The sequence below is a fragment of the Nerophis lumbriciformis genome, linkage group LG39 (assembly GCF_033978685.3).
Source record: "Nerophis lumbriciformis linkage group LG39, RoL_Nlum_v2.1, whole genome shotgun sequence".
NCBI lineage: Eukaryota > Metazoa > Chordata > Actinopteri > Syngnathiformes > Syngnathidae > Nerophis > Nerophis lumbriciformis.
The window spans coordinates 17,329,844-17,353,512 of NC_084586.2; the positions used below are offsets into that span (position 1 = coordinate 17,329,844).

The 23,669-nt window shown below is 41.3% G+C and overlaps 1 long non-coding RNA gene across 1 annotated transcript; it reads right to left on the minus strand.

The window, feature by feature from the left end:
• Positions 1-396: 396 nt before the first annotated feature.
• LOC133577933 (uncharacterized) lies at positions 397-23,315 on the minus strand. The gene is made up of 3 exons (XR_009811789.1): positions 23,246-23,315; positions 14,003-14,204; positions 397-1,931 (listed from the first exon to the last, which is right to left on the minus strand). It is a non-coding gene; the product is annotated as an uncharacterized lncRNA (long non-coding RNA).
• Between the last annotated feature and the right edge of the window lie 354 nt (positions 23,316-23,669).

Sequence of the window (23,669 nt, forward strand, 5' to 3'; positions counted from 1 at the left end):
TTCCACTACCTCTATAACTGATCACAGTAATTCAGCCGTGATTTGCTCATTTCAAATTTAGATTTTCAACCCCGAAATCTTGTTATTGTTTTCATTTTGATGTCCCGCCCTTTACCGTTTGAGCAATTAGAAAAGTCTGTGAGTGTGTCACATCCAGGTTGCCAGTTACGCACCGCCATCTTCGTCTGGCTACTGCCACTGGTAAAGTTACTAAACATGTCAGACCTTAGTACATCTAAAAGGCACTGTTTTTTTGTTTTTTTTAATTACTATGCTTTTTATTGATTTATTTTTTATGACATTTTATATATATATATATATATATATATATATATTTTCTTTTTTTTTTTTCTTTTTTTTTTTTTTATTATTTAATTTATTTTTTTAATTGCTTTATTAATTCTTTTATTGCTTTATTTTTGTTTTGTTTTATTGCTTCATTTATTTTCCTATGATACTGTGCTTTGATGTGTTTCGTACAATTTTCCTTTTAGTTTATTATTTTTACACTTTCATTTTTGAAGTTGTTCTCGATGTGTTGTATCAGTTGATTGACCACAGCTGCGACTATTTAAGTGCATCACTTCTTGTTGGAAATTGCACACTGACGAAGATGAAGAACTTGCTAATTTCATTGGTAAGTCAGGCATTTACGTTTTCTTGAAAGCTACGAACAATGGGAAACCGGGCTTTCAGCTCGGCCGCTCCCAGTCTGTGGAACGCTCTCCCTGACCACCTGAGGGCACCACAGACTGTGGATGATTTTAAAAAAGGCTTTAGATATATGCATACTAGTTCTAGCTATTTGGCTGTTCTCGTTTTTATTTTTATTTATTTATTTTTTTATTTTTAATACCTTGTAGCACTTTGAGGTTGTTTACTCAATGTAAAGTGTTTTTTACAAATCCAATTTATTATTATTATTATTATTTCTTATTAATTGTAATAAATGGAAATGGACGTTTGGTATGTAAACTATATTGTCGAATACAGTCTATGATCTTGTCTCACAAAGCTAATATGTCCGCGCAACAAATGCTTAGTGTGATGATGCTTCGCTCCTAGTGTAATGCTTATCAATGACACATCGACATTTGGGCTAATGACAATATGAAACGTATGGATCAGCCAAATCACATGATACAAACATTCCTTATTGATGATTGCATATTGTGGACTACATCTACCAAGTTATATGGCAATCTGCAATGTTTGAAACAGTAGCCTATATAGGCATTCCTTGGTAAAATGTCTCCTCTTTAGTTTTGGCTGTACATTAGGCTGCGAAGCATGCTCTACTTATTTCCACCAGTATAACCATTGGTACCATTGGTTTTAGTCTTTGTTTTCTGATAGTACTGACAGTAACCATATGATTGTCGTTTGTTGTGATATTATACGCAAGTATGATGTACTTCTTCCTGAAAATAGCCTAAATTCTGTGTAAAATGTGTTGGTTAGAGATTTGTTATTGACAAAGTGCTTGTCTATTCAGCTATTATGGTCCCAGCACCTCAACCCCTAGTAAGAGGCAGTGGAAGTTTGAAGTTCCTTGGAGTAGCCCAGTCCATCGAGCTGGATTCGGCTGCGTATCTGGCAACCTCAGTCAGGGAGAGGGAATTTTGACCGTGATTGCAGTATCATTTCTGGACAGATTATTACATATGGCTTCTTTAGGTTTTACTCGTGCAGGGGGAGAGTGGGATCGGTCTCTTTTGCCACGGAGTCCTCCAATTGCATCGGCTGATGAAGATGTCTGTGGTGGTGGTGGGAAGAAAGCGCCCTACGATTTTCTGAGCAGCTTTCCCCACCCTCTGCAGTGCCTTCCTCTCTTCAGTCGTTCCGTTGCTGTGCCACACCATTTGCCTGGCGCTGAGGGTGCTCCCAACCACGCATCTGTCGATGCTCCTAAAAGAGCGAAATGATAGTCTCTGTGGAAGTAGAGACGATGTTTGTGTTAGAATGATTATGTATATATTATCATCATAACTTTAGGGCCATACTATAAAGTATTGTCAATTTGTGCAGAGCTAGCAATCCAAAAGATTGCTAGCCTCGTTATCAGTGTTGTGTGCAGACTCGGCCTGCTGGCAGCCAAGGCCGAATATTTGGTTCCAAGACCAGACAAAGCAGAGAAGAGACTGGGCGATATCACCAAGTGTCAACATATTTGCATTTTTGTATTATCATATATTGTGTCTTACTGGAGTTGTCGAGATTACCCCCTTCCCTCAGTCACCGTGATGTAATAGGGCCATTTCCTAATAAATGGAGGAGGCGCACGGGCTTTTCTTTAGAACGTAGTTTGGATCTGTAACTAGAGTACAGCCCAAAACACGTGTCTCCTCATGAGCTAAATTGAACTCCGTCTCTGATTCATTCCTTGCTTCTTGTCTGATTAGTAGATGTCAACAGTGTTTGCACCTGACATCTCCTTGGTCCTTCGAGCCGGATCCCAACACGTCTGACGATTCCAGCCTGGTGAGTAAAACCAGAAGACCATGGCACCCACATCTCCCATTGAGGAGCTGCTTTTTCTGCACCCTGGCTGGATCTGACGACTGACGGGGAACCGAGGACAAGAGGAAGGAACGCAGATTTCAGTGAGTACGTTTTGAATTACAAAGGAAAAATAGCGTGTGACTGAGGGTTACGACGCATAGAAGAAGAAAAAAAAAGCGTGTAACTAAGGGTTACGACGCATACAAAAAGCGTGTGACTAAGGGTTACGACGCAAAAACAAACCCTGTAAATCCTAGGCTCTAACAGGTAAAAAGGCCTACAAATCAGAAGGACGTCGGAGTCCGCAAAGAATGAAACTTCCGTAAGATTCAACATTGAAAATAAACCAAATTAAGGACATCGGAGTCCACGTAAAAACCGACAATTCTAAAACAGAAGAGGCCATATAAGGACGTCGGAGTCCACAAGTACTGAAACCTCCGTAAAACAAGTGTGAAAGGTATGAACGTGAGAGTGTGTGGGAGTTATCGCCACTAGGCGATCACTCCATACTAAAGTTGTGAGAAGTAATAGTGGGTTATTGTGGAGGCATCAGGCAAGACATCTCCACTGGGGGAAAAACCTCCAGTAGAAGTGACATGTACCACAATAATAAATTGAACCACTATCTTACAACAAAGACAAAAGTAATCCTTATAAGTTCGGCTCTGTAAAGTACGACGGATTACTCCAAATTCTCAAAATGGAAAGAGGGACCCAAAGAAACGCAGATCTGATATGGTCTATTACAATCTATTATAACCAAAATAGAAGAAAACAACAACGGCAGCGGTTACACCCTACTGCATGTTGGCGTTGTGGCAGAGAAGGACATTTAGCACGAGACTGTCCTGAGAAAAAACAAAACGTAGATCAGCGTTAAACAAATTCTAATCAGAGGACATACTAAGTTATGAGAACTTAAGTAAACAGACAGCAAGTAAACCAGAAATAATAATTGAAATAAATAACAAAGAAAGCAAATTTCTATGTGACACTGAAGCATGTAGAATTACATGTAGAGAATAAAACTAAATGGAAATAAATGTCTGCAAGATAAGAAGTCTGTCCAGTGTTTACAAGGACGAGACGTCATGAACTGTGCTCGGATTAGTAATAGATAGATAGCACTCTATTGATTCCTTCAGGAGAGTTCCCTCAGGAAAATTAAAATCCCAGCAGCAGTGTACAAAAATTGAGATTGAGTTTAAAAAGTAAAAAGTAAATAATGGGGGTATAAATGGAAACAAAATAGAAAAATATTATAATAGAATAAAAATAAAAAGCAACAATAAGAATGAAAATATAACAGTAAAATAAGAATATCACAAGAGAAACTAGGCATTAATGACCATGTTATTGCTTTGCGTCCCCTGTCATCCTAGCTCCCCCAGAGAGGAGTTGTACAGTCTAATGGCGTGTGAGACAAAGGATTTTTTTAGTCTAAATCATATCTAAAGTTTAAAATTCTAAAATTCAGGTTATGAAGGAGGAATGATTGTTAAGAGATAAATAAAGATGAGAAAGTGACAAATGAAGGTATTCGCAAATGGTATGGAGTTGGTTGTGGTTCGCTGCAAGTTTGTGTATTTGTTTGTTTGGTAGTTTAAGTGAAATGGGAAGAAATCAATAGGAAGAATTAATGCAAAATGGAATAAACTAATGCGAACGAGAGATAATGGGGGATATTGAAATAAGATATGAAGAAAATGTAGATTGAAGATATACATGTATGTTTGGATATATAAATAGCGCTTTTATATATACAAATGTATGTATATATATCTATAATTAAAATAATGGAACAAATAAAAACCTAGATTAATAACTATAATAAGAGTCGATATGTATAGCATGATAAAATGATATAAAATAAGTTACATGTTTAGAGGCTGAGGAAGAAAAAGAAAAAAAAAAGAAAAACGCTCTTCGAGTGTGTTCGCCTTATCTCTTAGAATGTGCACTCACGCACACACATAACCTTGTGTGTGTGTGTGTGTGTGTGTGTGTGTGTGTGTGTGTGTGTGCGTATGGCGCACCAGGAGTGCAAGTTAGAAAATAAATGTATTAAGTGTAAGTTTTAAGTTGTTTAACTTTAAAGTGTAGTCTAACATTCTTAGGTTAGAATATTTTTTAGACATTTGCAGTACACCATACATCTGGGTGGTGAGCTATGATAAGATAATGGCATAACATTAAATAAATAAAGAGGCATGGCAATCTCAACAGTTTTCAGTTAGCTATAGACTTTTGATGATATAATGTGAGTAACTATAACCATTACAACTGTTTGCTTTGAATATTGTTGAATAATAATTACAAATAAAACATTAAGAATTGGAAGAATGTCTCTTCTGAGTTGTAAAATTATAGTTAATACACTTAGACAGTTTTTAGTGGGTTTAAAATGTTACTTAAAATTACATGAAGTAATACGTATAACATTTGAATTAGGAATATTGATTTAGTGTTTATTAGGACAATAAATGCTGTAATTTTAAACATCATATGCAGGATTGGACACATTTCACAGTGATTGATATCAGTAATGCATTCTTCTCGATACCAATACATAAAGAAAGTAAATTTTGGTTTGCATTTACTTATAAAGGGAAAAGATACACCTATACAAGACTACCTCAAGGGTATGCGGAAAGTCAGACAATCTTTTCACAAGCAATGCATGCAAGCATGTCCAAATTCGAACCTTCAGGAGGAAAACAAAAGTCCTGATGTACGTAGATGACATATTAGCATCACTGGATAGAGAAACCAGTAGAAAAGATACATTAGCGTTATTAAATCATCTACACAGTGAAGGACACGAAGTAAGTAAAACAAAAGTCCAATTATGCAAAACAGAAGTAAAATATCTAGGACATTCTCTAAACAAAGATGGACGCACTATTGTGGGAAGCAGAAAAACAGCAGTGCTGCAAGCACCAAAACTACAAACAAAGAAGCAAATTGTCATTTCTAGGATTAACTAATTACTGTAGAAGTTGGATACCAAATTACACAGAAATAGTAGCTCCTTTAAGTAAATTAATGTATGAAAAAGATCTAAAAATGTCAACACCAATAGAGTGGAATTTAGAAGCTAAAGCAGCATTCTGTGAAATAAAAATAGAATAGGATATGTGCGGTTGTTACAGCAACTGAAGTTTTGAAAGCTATCAAATGAGCATCAAATGACTCAATGCAAGCGGCACAACTAGTAACACTAAAGCAAGTAAATTAATAAGATCAAAATGTTACAATACACACAGATAGTCAATATGCATTCTCAACAGTGCACACATTTGCACAACACTGGCAAAATAGAGGAATGATAACGTCAACGGGAAACCTTGTAACACATGGAGAACTATTAAAAGTAATATTAAAAGCGGTACAGTTAGCAGCTAAAGTAGCAATGTGCAAATGTGTGGCACACACCAACGGAACGGACGCAATATCTGTCACACGTGGGTTATGCAGCTTGCTGCAGTTCGTTCTTTCAATGCAAAAAGACGGCTCTGGACGAAGGTGTAAAGGTAGGATGGGATTTATTAACATAAATCATCCAACTACCAAAAAGACAAACAACATAAAAAGAAAGGCGTGCCTAAAACACGTCAAGCTAAGACTAAAACAGAAGCTATGGCATGGAACAAGAAACTTAATTGGTACAGGCGTGACACAAACAGTGTGACATAAATAATGAAGCCAGGCCCACTGACTGGCAGAGGTAACTTAAATAATGCCTCTGATTGGTGCTCGGGAAGCAGGTGAGCGGGCGAGCACTAATCAGAGACAGGTGAACAAAATAAGTCGCCATGGTGACAAAAACAAACAAGGAAGCCTAAACCGGAACTAAAGAAGTCCAAAATTAACAGAGCATAACTAAACAAAACATGATCCGGACCACGGATCATGACAATATCACGTTTGCGGACAAAACAGCAAAACAAACAGCAGAAGAAGAAATACAAGGTTTTAAACTACAAACTAGTGAAATGAATAATGATATACTAAAAGACATGCAACAACAAAGTACTCCAAAAGAAAAAGATAAATGGAAAAATAAACCAAAAAAAAAAGAACAAAAACAAAAAACGGAGCCACGTTGAACAAAGACGACATCTACCGTATTTTCCGCACTATAAGGCGCACCGGATTATTAGCCGCACCTTCAATGAATGGCATATTTCATAACTTTGTCCACCAATAAGCCGCCCCGGACTATAAGCCGCGCCTACGCTGCGCTAAAGGGAATGTCAAAAAAACAGTCAGATAGGTCAGTCAAACTTTAATAATATATTAAAAACCAGCGTTCTAACAACTCTGTTCACTCCCAAAATGTACGCAAATGTGCAATCACAAACATAGTAAAATTCAAAATAGTGCAGAGCAATAGCAACATAATGTTGCTCGAACGTTAATGTCACAACACACAAAATAAACATAGCGCTCACTTTCTGAAGTTATTCTTCATTCGTAAATCCTTCGTCTTCGGTGTCCGAAGTGAAAAGTTGGGCAAATTTACGATCCACTGGCAGATGTTGGTGTCGTCTGGCGCTGCCTCCTCGTCTTAGTGAAGGTGTGTTCGCCTTCTGTCATCCATTGTTCCCACGCAGTTAGCAGTCTAGCTTCGAATGCCCTGTTGACACCAATATCTAGCGGCTGGAGGTCTTTTGTCAATCCACCCGGAATGACGGCGAGTATTGAATTAAGCGCGTAAGCGTGTCTCTCAATGTGCTGTTATGAGCTAGCAAATATAACAACTACACTACCCAGCATGCAACGATAGTTACGAGCATGCGCGGTAGCCCTGAGAAGCGTTGTATGCTGGCAGTTAGAATGTGGTTATGAGCACGCTGTGAGTAAACGTTGAGAACTCAGTTAACATGCCTCGTCTGCATTATTTATAATTAGACAGACAACACACTTAATAGGAGCCATTTTGGGGTCTTTACATAAACACACAAATGGAAATGAAACATCACATATCCCAGCATGCACCGCGCGCTTCTTCTACGGGGAAAAAAGATGGCGGCTGTTTACCGTAGTTGCGAGACCTAAACTTTATGAAAATGAATCTTAATATTTATCCATATATAAAGCGCACCGGGTTATAAGGCGCACTGTCAGCTTTTGAGAAAATTTGTGGTTTTTAGGTGCGCCTTATAGTGCGGAAAATACGGTATGTATGTCCAGACAATAAACAAATTTTACCAAAAAAATCTGTATAAGTGGGCAGCAGTATTGAGCCATGGTTGTACTCATGTCTCAACAGGAGGGATGGTGACCCTTATACAGAAGTACTATACTACCTACAGCTTTTATTCTTATTCAAAAAATAAATAAAAATAAAAATTTGTAGGTCATGCATGACCTGTGCGAGGCCAATTCCCCAAAACCAAAACACCCGTTCCAGCATCTATGCATGGATTTTATTGAACAAAATAGGAGTGAAGAAAAACAGTGTTGTCTGGTCATAGTAGATGCATTTTCAAAGTGGGTAGAAATATTTTTTAAAGGAAAAGCAGATGTGCTAACAGTAGTAAAAGCATTATGCAAAGATATAATACCAAGATAGGGTATAACTAAATCTATACATGACAATGGACCTCAATTTGTAAATCAATTAATCAAGAATAAGAAGCTATTTAACCAACAGGAAGCAATATGTGAAGATGGGTGAAAATATGTCAACACGGCTAGATATATCTTGTGGTGTACCCCAGGGATCAATACTGGGACCAAGATTGTTTAATATTTATACAAACGACATTTGTAAAGCTACAAAGGACTTAAAGTTAGTTTTATTTGCAGACGACACAACTGCTTTCTGTTCAGGAGAGAACACACAGAAGATAATACAAATAACAGAATAAATGAACAAATTTAAAAAAATGGTTTGACTCTTTGAATCTCAGTAAAACTAAAATAATGCTATTTGGTAACAGTAGAAAAGAGCATCAAACACGAATACAAATAGACAGAGTAGATATTGAAAGGGTAAAAGAAACAAGATTTTGGAGAGTATAAATAGATGATCAAATGAACTGGAAATCTTATATACAAAACATACAACATAAGGTGGAAAAAAAACATTTCAATAATGAATAAAGCAAAATACGTCCTGGGCCAAAACTCACTTCATATTCTCTACTGCTCGCTCGTGTTAAACTTAAAAGGATTCCCACCACGGGAACAGACTGGCCAAATTACTGGTGGTACCTCACAGGACATCCAATACGGGGGAAGTGGACACTCTGGTCACTACATATATTATACTGTAGTATAGATTATATGTATTATTCTACTTATTTTGTGTCTGGTTTTGTATTTGTTTTGTATCATCCCGTGAGGTGTATATTATTTTTTGTTATATTTGGATGCATTTGTTTGGTTTGTAAGCTTGTGAATCTGGGCTATCCATTAAGTAAGACTACTTATTATGTTGAAGGGGGCAGGAAATATAAGATTCTCTTTATCCTGTTCCTTCTCAAGCATAGGTGTGTAAATATGTGTTCAGTTGCCAAAGTTTTGAATTGTCTATTGATAATGAATGAATGAATTACTGGCCCCGGGAGATAGTGAAGAAGCTAAATTTTTTAAAAGTCGAATAACTATGAAACATTAAGGCCCAAATCTAGTGTTAACCATATCACTCCCTGATGGACAAAATAGACCACCCAATTCCACACTGTTCAACACGTCCAGATGGGGTTTCCAATTATGGGCATGGTCAAGTGGACTAGACCCATATTTCCTGGTGATTGTTTGCATAAATCAAACCATGCGCAACACCGAATAACCCAGAGTGTTCTAAACGCGCTGGAAGTCACAGTTGTAAGCGTACCATTTGATGATGTGGATAAATGTTCAAAGTAACAACTGGTGTGTAATAATTGGTTCCTCCTTTGGCTGTTAATTGGTTACTCATGGCAAAAAGGTTTAATTGAAGTAATCTGCGAAACAACTCCTGAATGGAATTGCACTACATGGGACAAAATCTAGCCTGTAACCAAAGAAACAAAGCAGAAACCAATATTTGATAAACATGTGACAAAAGCTAATTACACCTGCATTTACATACTAGGCTCTGGACAACAGTTAGGAAACTTATCGTCAGACAACTGCTTACACATAGTAAATGTATCAATATTTGTACAAAAATTGTTAACACGTCTGAACAGTTTGATATCCGAACATTGGAAAATAACTACACGTGATGTAAACTGGCAAAGTGTTGGAGATCCAACTTATATCGATACAATAGGTGTCCCCAGAGGTGTACCTGACGAGTACAAATTGGTAAATCAAGTTGCAGCTGGATTCGAATCATCCGTCTGCTGGTGGTGTACGATTAACAAGAATGTTGACAGAATAAACTATGTCCACTACAACATACAGAGATTAGGAAATTGGCCGGACTTGAAGTCGTCACTGATCAACTCGCCGCAACCTCCCTTAAGGCCTTTCAAAACCGTATGGCGCCAGACATGTTGTTAGCGGAAAAAGGAGATGTGTGCGCAATATTGGGTGAACAGTGTTGTACTTCATACCAAAATACACTGATGCAGAAGATAGCCTGACCAGAGCACTGGAAGGCCTTCGCACCCTCAACGGTAAAATGGAAGAGCACTCACCTATGTGGGATGGATGGTTGAATGTGTTCGGCAAATACAAGTCCTTGGTATCATCAATTCTAGTATCTATGGCTGTGTTTGCAGCAAAACTGACGTTGTGTGGATGTAGTTGTATTCCCTGTCTGGGTTCTCTGCTTAACCGTCTGATTACCACAGCGATTAGCCCAGCAGATGATAGAACTGTTCAGATGCACCTTCTGGCGGACGACAAGAAAGATGAATCTGATGACGAGGATACCTACCTGGACGGTGTTCCTGATCTGTTTCCAGACCCTGGTGACTATATATATATAAAAATATGATGATGTTGAACTCTGAGTGTAAACATAACTTGGCCCTAAAGAAATGAACTATTAACTGAAAATCGCAAGAAGAAGTTATTGGGGATAAGAAGATTCTGGGGAAGTTATGTGATAAACAGGAGGGAAATGTTAGAATAATTATGTATATATTATCATCATAACTTTAGGGCCATACTATAAAGTATTGTCAATTTGTGCAGAGCTAGCAATCCAAAAGATTGCTAGCCTCGTTATCAGTGTTGTGTGCAGACTCGGCCTGCTGGCAGCCAAGGCCGAATATTTGGTTCCAAGACCAGACAAAGCAGAGAAGAGACTGGGCGATATCACCAAGTGTCAACATATTTGCATTTTTGTATTATCATATATTGTGTCTTACTGGAGTTGTCGAGATTACCCCCTTCCCTCAGTCACCGTGATGTAATAGGGCCATTTCCTAATAAATGGAGGAGGCGCACGGGCTTTTCTTTAGAACGTAGTTTGGATCTGTAACTAGAGTACAGCCCAAAACACGTGTCTCCTCATGAGCTAAATTGAACTCCGTCTCTGATTCATTCCTTGCTTCTTGTCTGATTAGTAGATGTCAACAGTGTTTGCACCTGACAGTTTGACACATTTCACTTGATCAAGTCTTTCCTAACGTTGCACACTACGAAATACTTAATGTGGACACTCTTGTGTTTTGGATAACATCGGACTGTCTGCCCCCGCAGGATGAATTTGAGGACCAGTCGTAGACAATTTAGAGTGAAAAGCAAATTTTATTTTCACTCAAATACAAAACATTCTAACTTGTTCCCTGGCTTCGAGACTCTCCCGAAGGACAGTGCAGCGAAGACACAATTAACTTCCTTCTTGTCCCTCTTGGACACACACCTGTTGCTGTTGACTTTGGACTGACTGGAAAGAACATCAAGGCCGCGGAACAGAGACACGCGGCAGGCTTACACACACACATGCATCCACAAAAAATCCATCCGACGCCCTTGACGCAAATCCCTTAGGGGGTGACGGACAGCTGGGCAGCGCCTGAGGAGCTGCAGCCCGCCACCGTAGCCCCCACTCCCTCCCCTCTGTTGCAAGTCTCGAGATGTATGTTGTAATATGTATATGTGCTTTGCTATGGAGGTTTTTCCCACTCCAGAGGGCCCAGTTTAGATTGTATTTTTTTACTCATCCTACCCCAGTGTTTACCTTTTTCCCATCTTTTACGGGGCGCCTTGTGGCGACCCATCAGCGTTCTTGTTCTGTAACCCTGTACACTGTTTGTTTGTCTAATCTTGAACGGGTTTGTGCTAAAAACAAAGTTTTGTTGTACTTGTGCAATGACAATAAAGACCTACCTACATACCTACAAAAACAGTGTGGCTAATTTGTGGATTTCTCTTCACTAACAGCCATAATGTTTTGTTTTCAATAAATAGTTTTCATATTACCCCGACAGAGATACTGAAAAGGTTTATGCTATGGCGCCATCTTTTGGACAAGTTTGCTCACTGCAGGTGCTACGGGTTGACAATGTTTTTGCTGTTTCGTGCCGGAAGTTTAATCGTTCTCAGCGATTCTTCATTCATCAGTCCAGGCAACATTTGTGAGTTTTACAATACAACTAAAACAATTCTTACATACTAAACCAGGGGTCCCCAAATTTTTGACTCGGGGGCCGCATTGGGTTAAAAAATATTGGCCGTATATATATATAAATATATATTCCGAGCGCGATGATGTCATGTTATCAATGGATAAATGCATTTTTAGACAATATGATTTGCCTGAGCGGCTAGAATACACCGAGTGTAAGAAGCGGTAGAAAATTGATTAGAAAGGACAGATTTTAAAAAATATATAATTGATTATTTCTGGGGCTGAGGTTGACGAGGTAGTTAAAAAGCTCCTCGGTGGCAAGGCTCGGGGGTGGATGAGATCCGCCCGGAGTTCCTTAAGGCTCTGGATGCTGTGGGGCTGTCTTGGTTGACAAGACTCTGCAGCATCGCGTGGACATCTGGGGCGGTACCTCTGGATTGGCAGACCGGGGTGGTGGTTCCTCTCTTTAAGAAGGGGAACCGGAGGGTGTGTTCTAACTATCGTGGGATCACACTCCTCAGCCTTCCCGGTAAGGTCTATTCAGGTGTACTGGAGAGGAGGCTACGCCGGATAGTCGAACCTCGGATTCAGGAGGAACAGTGTGGTTTTCGTCCTGGTCGTGGAACTGTGGACCAGCTCTATACTCTCGGCAGGGTCCTTGAGGGTGCATGGGAGTTTGCCCAACCAGTCTACATGTGCTTTGTGGACTTGGAGAAGGCATTCGACCGTGTCCCTTGGGAAGTCCTGTGGGGAGTGCTCAGAGAGTATGGGGTATCGGACTGTCTGATTCTGGCAGTCCGCTCCCTGTATGATCAGTGTCAGAGCTTGGTCCGCATTGCCGGCAGTAAGTCGGACACGTTTCCAGTGAGGGTTGGACTCCGCCAAGGCTGCCCTTTGTCACCGATTCTGTTCATAACCTTTATGGACAGAATTCTCGGCGCAGTCAGGGCGTTGAGGGGATCTGGTTTGGTGGCTGCAGGATTAAGTCCCTGCTTTTTGCAGATGATGTGGTCTTGATGGCTTCATCTGGCCAGGATCTTCAGCTCTCGCTGGATCGGTTCGCAGCCGAGTGTGAAGCGACTGGGATGAGAATCGGCACCTCCAAGTCCGAGTCCATGGTTCTCGCCCGGAAAAGGGTGGAGTGCCATCTCCGGGTTGGGGAGGAGACCCTGCCCCAAGTGGAGGAGTTCAAGTACCTCGGAGTCTTGTTCACGAGTGAGGGAAGAGTGGATCGTGAGATCGACAGGTGGATCGGTGCGGCGTCTTCAGTAATGCGGACACTGTATCGATCCGTTGTGGAGAAGAAGGAGCTGAGCCGGAAGGCAAAGCTCTCAATTTACCGGTCGATCTACGTTCCCATCCTCACCTATGGTCATGAGCTTTGGGTTATGACCGAAAGGACAAGATCACGGGTACAAGCGGCCGAAATGAGTTTCCTCCGCCGGGTGGCGGGGCTCTCCCTTAGAGATAGGGTGAGAAGCTCTGCCATCCGGGGGGTGCTCAAAGTAAAGCCGCTGCTCCTCCACATAGAGAGGAGCCAGATGAGGTGGTTTCATGCATCTGGTCAGGATGCCACCCGATCGCCTCTCTCGAGAGGTGTTTAGGGCACGTCCGACCGGTAGGAGGCCACGGGGAAGACCCAGGACACGTTGGGAAGACTATGTCTCCCGGCTGGCCTGGGAACGCCTCGGGATCCCCCGGGAGGAGCTGGACGAAATGGCTGGGGAGAGGGAAGTCTGGGCTTCCCTGCTTAGGCTGCTGCCCCCGCGACCCGACCTCGGATAAGCGGAAGAAGATGGATGGATGGATGGATGTTTTAACTGTCTAATTTCTAGCATCAAGGCTAACAAACTTATAATACACTATTGCGGAACTTCTGAGCTATCAGAGCAAGACTATTGTTGATTTTGTTCAATATGACCAGGGTGGCTTGGGATAGTCAAAGTGTTAACTCGGCCACGGTGTGCCGAGACTTACCAAAACAGTCACAGCAGCAGGAGCCGCATTCGGCCAGCATAGAGCAGAAATTGATGGTCGTGTCGCAGCAATTCTGGCAGCATTCCTTGCATGATGTCTTCGTTTTGACTGCATCCCTCTGGGGCTGGTTCTGTTGCACTTGGGTATCGTGGGGATCCTGGTGCACACAGTAGTTGGTTTGAACTTCCATGGTGAAGAATGCCTTTTGAGAAAGAGAACAGAGCAGGTCAATGTGTCAGTTTTGCATTTTTCACTAGGAACAGTTGGGTTTGTAATACTAATACTTGGACAAAAGCAGTGATGTTGGCACGTTGTGTAAATAGTAAATAAAAAGAGAATACAATGATTTGCAAATCCTTTTCAACTTATATTCAATTGAATAGACTGCAAAGACAAGATATTTCATGTTCCAACAGAGATTTTTTTTTTGCAAATAATCATTTACTTAGAATTTAATGGCAGCAACACATTGCAACAACTTTGTTGCAATGTGTTACATGGCCTTTCCTTTTAACAGCACTCAGTAAAGGTTTGGGAACTGAGGAGACACATTTTTGAAGCTTTTCAGGTGGAATTCTTTCCCATTCTTGCTTGATGTACAGCTTAAGTTGTTCAACAGTTCTCCGTTGTGCTATTTTAGGCTTCATAATGCGCCACACATTTTCAATGGGTGACAGGTCTAGACTACAAGCAGGCCAGTCTAGTACCCGCACTCTTTTACTACGAAGCCACGCTGTTGTAACACGCAACCTGGCATTGTCTTGCTGAAATAAGCAGGGGCGTCCATGATAACGTTGCTTGGATGGCAACATATGTTGCTCCGAAACCTGTATGTACCTTTCAGCATTTATGGTGCCTTCACAGATGTGTAAGTTACCCATGTTTTGGACACTAATACACCCCCATACCATCACAGATGCGGGCTTTTCAACCTTTGCGCCTAGAACAATCCGGATGATTCTTTTCCTCCTTGGTCCGGAGGACACGACGTCCACAGTTTCCAAAAACAATTTGAACTGTGGACAAAGAACTCCGGCTTATTAGTGATTCCCAGAGCCCAAAAAAAGTCTGCGGGCTATAGAGCGTTTTCTATTGGGGCTCCAGTACTATGGAATGCCCTCCCGGTAACAATTAGAGATGCTACCTCAGTAGAAGCATTTAAGTCCCATCTTAAAACTCATTTGTATACTCTAGCCTTTAAATAGACCCCCCTTTTAGACCAGTTGATCTGCCGTTTCTTTTCTTTTCTCCTCTGCTCCCCTCTTCCTTGTGGAGGGGGGGGGGGGGGGGGGGGGGGGCACAGGTCTGGTGGCCATGGATGAAGTGCTGGCTGTCCAGAGTCGGGACCCGGGGTGGACCGCTCGCCTGTGCATCGGCTGGGAACATCTCTGCGCTGCTGACCCGTCTCCGCTCGGGATGGTGTTCTGCTGGCCCCACTATGGACTGGACTCTTACTATTATGTTAGATCCACTATGGACTGGACTCTTACTATTATGTTAGATCCACTATGGACTGGACTCTCACTATTATGTTAGATCCACTATGGACTGGACTCTTACTATTATGTTAGATCCACTATGGACTGGACTCTCACTATTATGCTAGATCCACTATGGACTGGACTCTTACTATTATGTTGGATCCACTATGGACTGGACTCTCACTATAATGTTAGATCCACTATGGACTGGACTCTTACTATTATGTTGGATCCACTATGGACTGGACTCTCACACTATTATGCTAGATCCACTATGGACTGGACTCTTACTATTATGTTGGATCCACTATGGACTGGACTCTCACTATTATGTTAGATCCACTATGGACTGGACTCTTACTATTATGTTGGATCCACTATGGACTGGACTCTCACACTATTATGTTAGATCCACTATGGACTGGACTCTTACTATTATGTTGGATCCACTATGGACTGGACTCTCACACTATTATGTTAGATCCACTATGGACTGGACTCTTACTATTATGTTGGATCCACTATGGACTGGACTCTCAAAATATTATGTCAGACCCACTCGACATCCATTGCATTCGGTCTCCCCTGGGGGGATTACCCACATATGTTTCTCATAGTCATTCACATCGACGTCCCACTGGGGTGAGTTTTTCCTTGCCCTTATGTGGGCTTTGTACCGAGGATGTCGTTGTGGCTTGTGCAGCCCTTTGAGACACTTGTGATTTAGGGCTATATAAATAAACATTGATTGATTGATTGATTGACTGACTTGTCCGACCACAGAGCATTTTTCCATTTTGCACCGGTCCATCTTAGATGAGCTCAGGCCCAGCGAAGCCGGTGTGCGTTTCTGGGTGTTGTTGATGAATGGCTTTCGCTTTGCATGGTAGAGGTTTAACTTGCACTTAGAGATGTAGCGAGCAACTGTAGTTACTGACAGTGGTTTTCTGAAGTGTTCCTGAGGCTGTGTGGTGATATCCTTTACACACTGATGTCGCTTTTTGATGCAGAAACATGTTGCAGGCATCAAATTCCAAATGAGCTAATATTTGCAAAAAGTTTTCCAGTTCGAACATTAAGTATCTTGTCTTTGCAGTTTATTCAATTGAATATAAGTTGAAAATCATTTGCAAAGCATTGCATTTTGTTTTTATTTACCATTTACACAACGTGACAACTTCACTGGTTTTGGGTTTTGTAGAAGATTTCTATCATTTTCCAGCTGTTTTTTTTAAACCTGATGGTTTGATTACATTTATTACGAAAAAGAGAAAATGTCTGAATAGCAATAAATTGTTTTATTTGTATTAATGTCCCTTTTAAATGTGATGCTTCTAAGTGTGTCACTTGCATGCTGGTCTTGATGTGCTGTATATCAATTTTAAATTGCAGTTTAAAGTACTTCCCCTTGTCGTTTTTTTTTTTTTTGAGCATCTGCGGCACCTAACTGCACTGTTATGTTCCGAATGTGCACAAACATAATCAGATTTAGGTTGATTGCCTTATGTTTTCGCTTCAAACCTGGCGGTGCGCTACAAATCAAAGTCTGCTCGGTAATAAAGAAGAAAAAACAAAACACATTCGCAGTGCGTGGTTTTGTCTGACGTTTGTTTTGTTTGTCGAATTGGAAATAACAATAACTGCTCCTGATAACCTGTCTCAAATTCGAGTAATTTTTTTAAAGTGGCAAATGCAACAAAGGCCATCTGGTGAGGCACATTGGTAAAACCTCACTCTGTGACAACTTCAAGTAGCAGTAGAGTGGAAAAACAAGTTGACAAAATGTGCTTATGTGTTTTATACAACCATGTGCGATAGGGATGTTTTGATACCGGTACCGGTACCGTACATTTGATACTTTTCTATATAAAGGGGACCACAAAAAATGGCATTATTGGCTTTATTTTAACAAAAAAAATTTAGCATACATGAAACATATGTTTATTATTGCAATTTAGTCCTTAAAATAAAATAGTGAACATACTAGACAACTTGTCTTTTAGTAGTAAGTAAACAAACAAATGCTCCTAATTAGTCTGCTGATGTATGCAGTAACATATTGCATACTTGCCAACCTTGAGACCTCCGATTTCGGGAAGTGGGAGGGTGGGGGTGGGGGGTGGGGCGGGGGCGTGATTGGGGGCGGGGCTAAGAGGAGAGGAATATATTTACAGCTAGAATTCACCAAGTCAAGTATTTCATATATATATATATATATATATATATATATAAATAAAATAAATACTTGAATTTCAGTGTTCATTTATTTACACATATAAATAAAATAAATACTTGAATTTCAGTGTTCATTTATTTACACATATACACACACATAACACTCATCTACTCATTGTTGAGTTAAGGGTTGAATTGTCCATCCTTGTTCTATTCTCTGTCACTATTTTTCCAACCATGCTGAACACCCTTTCGCAGGTACCCAGAAAGGTTTCGAGTACCACCAAAAAAACTGAATCTCTGAAGACAGTATAAAAATCTGTGTTAAAGGTGTACAAATGCTGTCTGTTTAATAAGCATGTTATTTTTTTACAAATGAGGGTTAAGAGTTCAGTACTAAAAAAAAAAGAAAAATAATGTGGCTTAAGTACAGTTTTTTAATTGAGCTGCTGCATTTTTTGGTTGGGTTGTTTATTTATTTTGAGTAACTTATATATAGTACCTATACATTTCTAAAAGGGGAGGAATGTAATAGTGATCTATGTTTGTCTGTTGCCATCTGCTGGTGAATGTTGGCTATAGCGTACTGGGGTTACTTTTTGGTTGGCCAACGAGTTACGTGGTGTTGCGCACCTGACGTCACTCAGGTCCGCATGGAGCTGGAGGGGGCGTGGCTTCCAGCTCCGCCTGAATTTCGGGATATTTTCCGGAGAAAATTTGTCCCGGGAGGTTTTCGGGAGAGGCGCTGAATTTCGGGAGTCTCCCGGAAAATCCGGGAGGGTTGGCAAGTATGACATATTGTGTCATTTATACACCTATTATGTTGTCTACATTATAAAGGACAAGCTGTACTAATTGATTATTAATCTACTTGTTCATGTACTGTTAATATGTGCTTATTTTCTCTTTCAACATGTTCTATCTACGCTTCTGTTAAAATGTAATAATCACTTTGTGGAGGGGGGCGTGGCCTGCGGGCCTGCAGCGAAGCCGGGTGTGCCAGGACCGGCCTCGAAATCAGCGACAGGTGCGTAGATGGCCCAACTGGGCCTGGTTATCTAATCACCTGTCGCTCTGTTATAAAGCAGCAGCCAGGAGGAGAGACGGGGCGAGAGCGAGAGAAAAAGAAAGTGTTGCTGAAAAGCAACACGAAGACTTTATTTGAAAAAAAATAAAACTTTGTTGTGGACCTGAATCCTGCTCTCATGTCGGTGATTGGTGGTCTGGAGAAGCTACTGCGGGGCAACCTCCACACACTTATTGTTCTCTTCTTTGATACTTTACATTAGTTTTGGATGATACCACACAATTAGGTATCGCTCTGATATCACGTAGTTACAGGATCATACATTGGTCATAGTTTAAGTTCTCATGTGTCCAGGGACGTATTTCCTGAGTTTATGAATATAATATGAAATGAATAAGATAAAAGATTTAGTGACAATAAAAAAATATTGATGTAATCATAGTAGTATAGTAAAACCAGCAATGTCAACCGCTACTTGGGCTTTGTACCGAGGATGTCGTTGTGGCTTGTGCAGCCCTTTGAGACACTTGTGATTTAGGGCTATATAAATAAACATTGATTGATTGATCGATTGATACTTTTCAAACAGAGTATAGTACCATTTTTGATTCATTAGCACCGCAATACTATACTAGTACTGGTATTCTGCACAACCCTAATACCCAATTGTATCTACAATCCATAAAGTATGCAAAAATGCCGTCTAAAATGTCACAAATTCAGTCAGCCATTTTGAATATTCTGCTCCTTCAATAATTTCCGTCGCCCCACAACAGCTGCAATCAATCGCGGGCAATCTGCACACCTGGAGCTGATGATCAGACCTGACTTCAAAAGCCTGCACAACCTGCCATCCGCCGCCGGAATACAACCTTCTGTTGATGTTCCGTAAGCGATCGTTAGCTCTTTGCTCTCCGTGTTCTTCCCTGTGCTGGATTTGTCCCGTCTTCTCCCTTCCGTTGCCTTGGATTCGAGCTGTGCGTCTCGCTTCCTTGGACTGCCTCCCTTGATCCCCGACCCCGGCTCTGGACACGGACCTCTTGACGCCTCGCTCTGCCCCACGGACCTCGCTTGGATCACAGACCCCTTTTGCCTAGCCCCTTTGGATTTGTCTGCTTCCTCATCCAACAATTATGGTAATACTCAACTGCTAATTATTCATACACAGTCTTCCACCATACACCCCTTTTGGATCTGGTTCACACACGCCATTCCCCTTGTTTAATATTATTATCCATCCATCCATCTTCAAACACTTATCCGGAATCGGGTCGCAGGGACAACAGCTCCAGCAGAGACCCCCAGACTTCCCTCTCCAGAGCAACATTAGCAACTTCCTCCTGGGGGATCCCGAAGCGTTCCTCGGCCAGAGAAGAGATGTAATCCCCCCCATCTGGTCCTTGGCCTGCCGTGGGGTCTCCTGCCAGTGGGACGTGCAACGAGGACCTCCCTACGGGGACGCTCGTGAGGCATCCGCACGAGATGCCCGAATCACCTAAGCTGGTTCCTTTCCAAGCGAAAGAGCAGTGGCTCTACTCTGAGTCTCTCTCGGGTGACTGAACTTCTCACCCTATCTCTAAGGGATATGCCAGCCACCCTTCTGAAGAAACTAATTTCGGCCGCTTGTATCCGCGATCTTATTCTTTCGGTCATGACCCACACTTCATGACCATAGGTGAGAGTAGGAATGTAGATAGCTCGGTAGACTGAGAGCTTTGCCTTTCTGGCTCAGCTCTCAATATACATTAACAATATATATATATTGTTTATATATATAATAATAAATCATAGAGCTCTACCACCCCCTTGTGTCTGTGCCGTCAACTCCCTCCTCCAACTATAACAGTCATACTGGAAATACGCTAACATTTAAAAGAGATGTGCTATTTATCATTGACAATCCTGTGTAAGGCAAGAACACATATGCTTGGCTTTTGTTATGTTTTGTTTTTTGTTACTTTTTCTGGCTTTGCGCCATACTTTTTAAGTTACCGTATTTTTCGCACTGTAAGGCGAACTCTCCAAAATCGACAGTGCGCCTTACAACCCGGCGCGCCTAATGTACGGCATAATTCTGGTCGTGCTTACCGACCTCGAAGCTGTCACGGCCCAGTGCGCATTCATCTGTGTGCACCTCCAGGAGCGCGCCACTCCGGCTGCAGCAAGTGGCTGCAATCAATCGCCAATCAGCAATCTGCACACCTGTCACTAATGAGCTTCCGTGCCTTCTTAAATCAGCGCAATTTGCTATCCTGTGCCAGAACGTAGTGACCTGTTCCTGTACATTACGCCGACAACCCCCAGCTCTAAGCTCTCTCTCTCTCTGTGTTTTCTCCCCCTCCGTGTTCATTTTTGTCTCGTGTCCCTTGTCGTTCCAGCAGCATTTCCTCCGTTCCCGCGTTACGAGATGTGTGTCTCGTCTCCCCTTATTCCCTCTGGTTCCCTGGCTGCCTCTTGGATCTCGACCTCCCGCCTGGACACGGACCTTGACAAAATATTTCTTCACTTTTTGTTGGACTATTAACAGTTTTTGCTTCTGTTCTACGTTGTCTTTTACGAAGCCTTATGCTTCTCTTTTGGTTGAGGTTTTTTTTTTGGCCATTTTTTCTGCGGAAAACCTTCTATTTTTGACGAAAAACCTCTCTGCTTTGCTTCTTGGGTTCCTGCCACACAACTCCTGACAACATCTTTCAAAACCAGCGATATCCGCAATCCAGAACTTAAACGACTTTAGGCCTGAACACAAAAAAAACAACATCCCTTTGTTGTGTAAGGGTTATTAAAAAAGCACACCCAAGGGATGGGTCCGCCAGAGATAATTACTTTCAAAATAAAACCATTTTGTCAAAAGGAGAATGCGGAACTTTCCATCTCGAAATGTTAATTAAGACTCATTAACATATCACGGTATGACGTGAAGACCTAATTGAGTCAGGTCACATGGATTTGAAGGCATTTCTTCCTACATGTCATGATCGTTACCCGGATCATGGCATGATTTACCGGTATGTTGGTTATGTTTCTGGTTTTAGTCTGTTTCCTGGTTGCACACTCTTTCCCTGTTTATTCTTGGTTTCCATGGGCACTGATTCTCCTCACCTGTCTTAGTTTTGCAATTAGTGTTTCCACCAGGTGTTTTGGCTAATCACTCCCCTTTATAGTTTCCTGTCACCCAGCAATAAGTGCTGGGTCAATGTTTGCAATAGGCAACATTTACGTCCTCCTGTTTTTGCTCCACGCTCTTTATATTATTCTGCCGACCAGAATCCCGGTTTTTTCACCCTTGGTGACATTTTGATTTTTATTTAGCTCCACGCTTGCTAGCGTCCTCAGTTTTTGTATTTTTGTCATGTCTTTTATTTATTAAATATACTTAAATCTTACCACCAGCACAGCTATGCGTCCCCGAAGACGTAACTGATTGACCCAGCCAGACGAATCAGTTACGTCTTCGGGGACGCATAGCTGTGCTGGTGTGTTCCTTCCAGTACAGAAGACAAGCAGGAGTGGAGTGCAGGTAAGATTTAAGTATATTTAATAAATAAAAGACATGACAAAAATACAAAAACTGAGGACGCTAGCAAGCGTGGAGCTAAATAAAAATCAAAATGTCACCAAGGGTGAAAAAACCGGGATTCTGGTCGGCAGAATAATATAAAGAGCGTGGAGCAAAAACAGGAGGACGTAAATGTTGCCTATTGCAAACATTGACCCAGCACTTACTGCTGGGTGACAGGAAACTATAAAGGGGAGTGATTAGCCAAAACACCTGGTGGAAACACTAATTGCAAAACTAAGACAGGTGAGGAGAATCAGTGCCCATGGAAACCAAGAATAAACAGGGAAAGAGTGTGCAACCAGGAAACAGACTAAAACCAGAAACATAACCAACATACCGGTAAATCATGCCATGATCCGGGTAACGATCATGACACTACAGGTGCTAATGTCGGTTGATGGCGTGACCCCGGGATGCAGAGACACACAAATAATCAGGTCAAAGAATGTGATTATTTACGTAGAGAACAGAAAAGCAGTAGAAACAAAAGACTAGTGCAGGTAACTCGTGCACACGGACTTCAAAGGAACTGTTCTGGCAAGGAGCAACAGGTACAGCTAATTAGACTTAATTAAAAATAAACGGTGCGCTGGCAGGGAACTCAACAGGAAGTGAAAGTGCAGAAAAAGTCCAACAAAAAGTACAAAAAAAATAAATGTGCCATTACAAGAAAAAGATACAAAACACAGGAAAATAGCTAACAAAGTCTGTCATGTGGGATCATGACATTCCTTCCAAGCTGATGAACATTTGCCAACAGCTCCCGCTTGCCCTGATTGGATATCAAACAATAAACCGGACAGAAAAATAACATGGTATACGTGCAATCTTGCAGGATGTTTGGCCGAAATTAGATCACCGGCCTCCACGGGGGCATTTGGAGTGCACTTTTCCGCGCTTTCCGAACCCTGCGTCGTTTCATTCATAAGCGATGAAATGCCATTGGCGAGAGACGAAAGCGAGGAACGGAGAGGACGCCTGCAAGAAATAACGGGTCGTACCTTTTTTCGCTTTCTCAGGCTGGCCGATTCTTCTCGCGGCGTGGAGTCAAAGTTTGCCAGTCTCCGGCTGAGACTGGAATGGGGCTTGCTTGTCCGTCAAACGTGTTAAGTCCTACAGGTTTGACAGAAACACCTGTCAGGTAGGACTCGGTGCCACCTTAAAGGCGCAGTCGCAGCAGGAATATAGAGAATACAATGATTTGCAAATCCTTTTCAACTTATATTTAATTGAATAGACTGCAAAGACAAGATATTTATGTTCCAACTGAGAAAATTCATTTTTTTGTTGTTGCAAATAATTATTCAATTAGAACTATGTAGCCACACTGTTGTAACACGTGCATAATGTGGCTTATAATAATAATAATAATAATAATAGATTGTATTTGTAAAAAACACTTTACATTTAGTAAACAACCTCAAA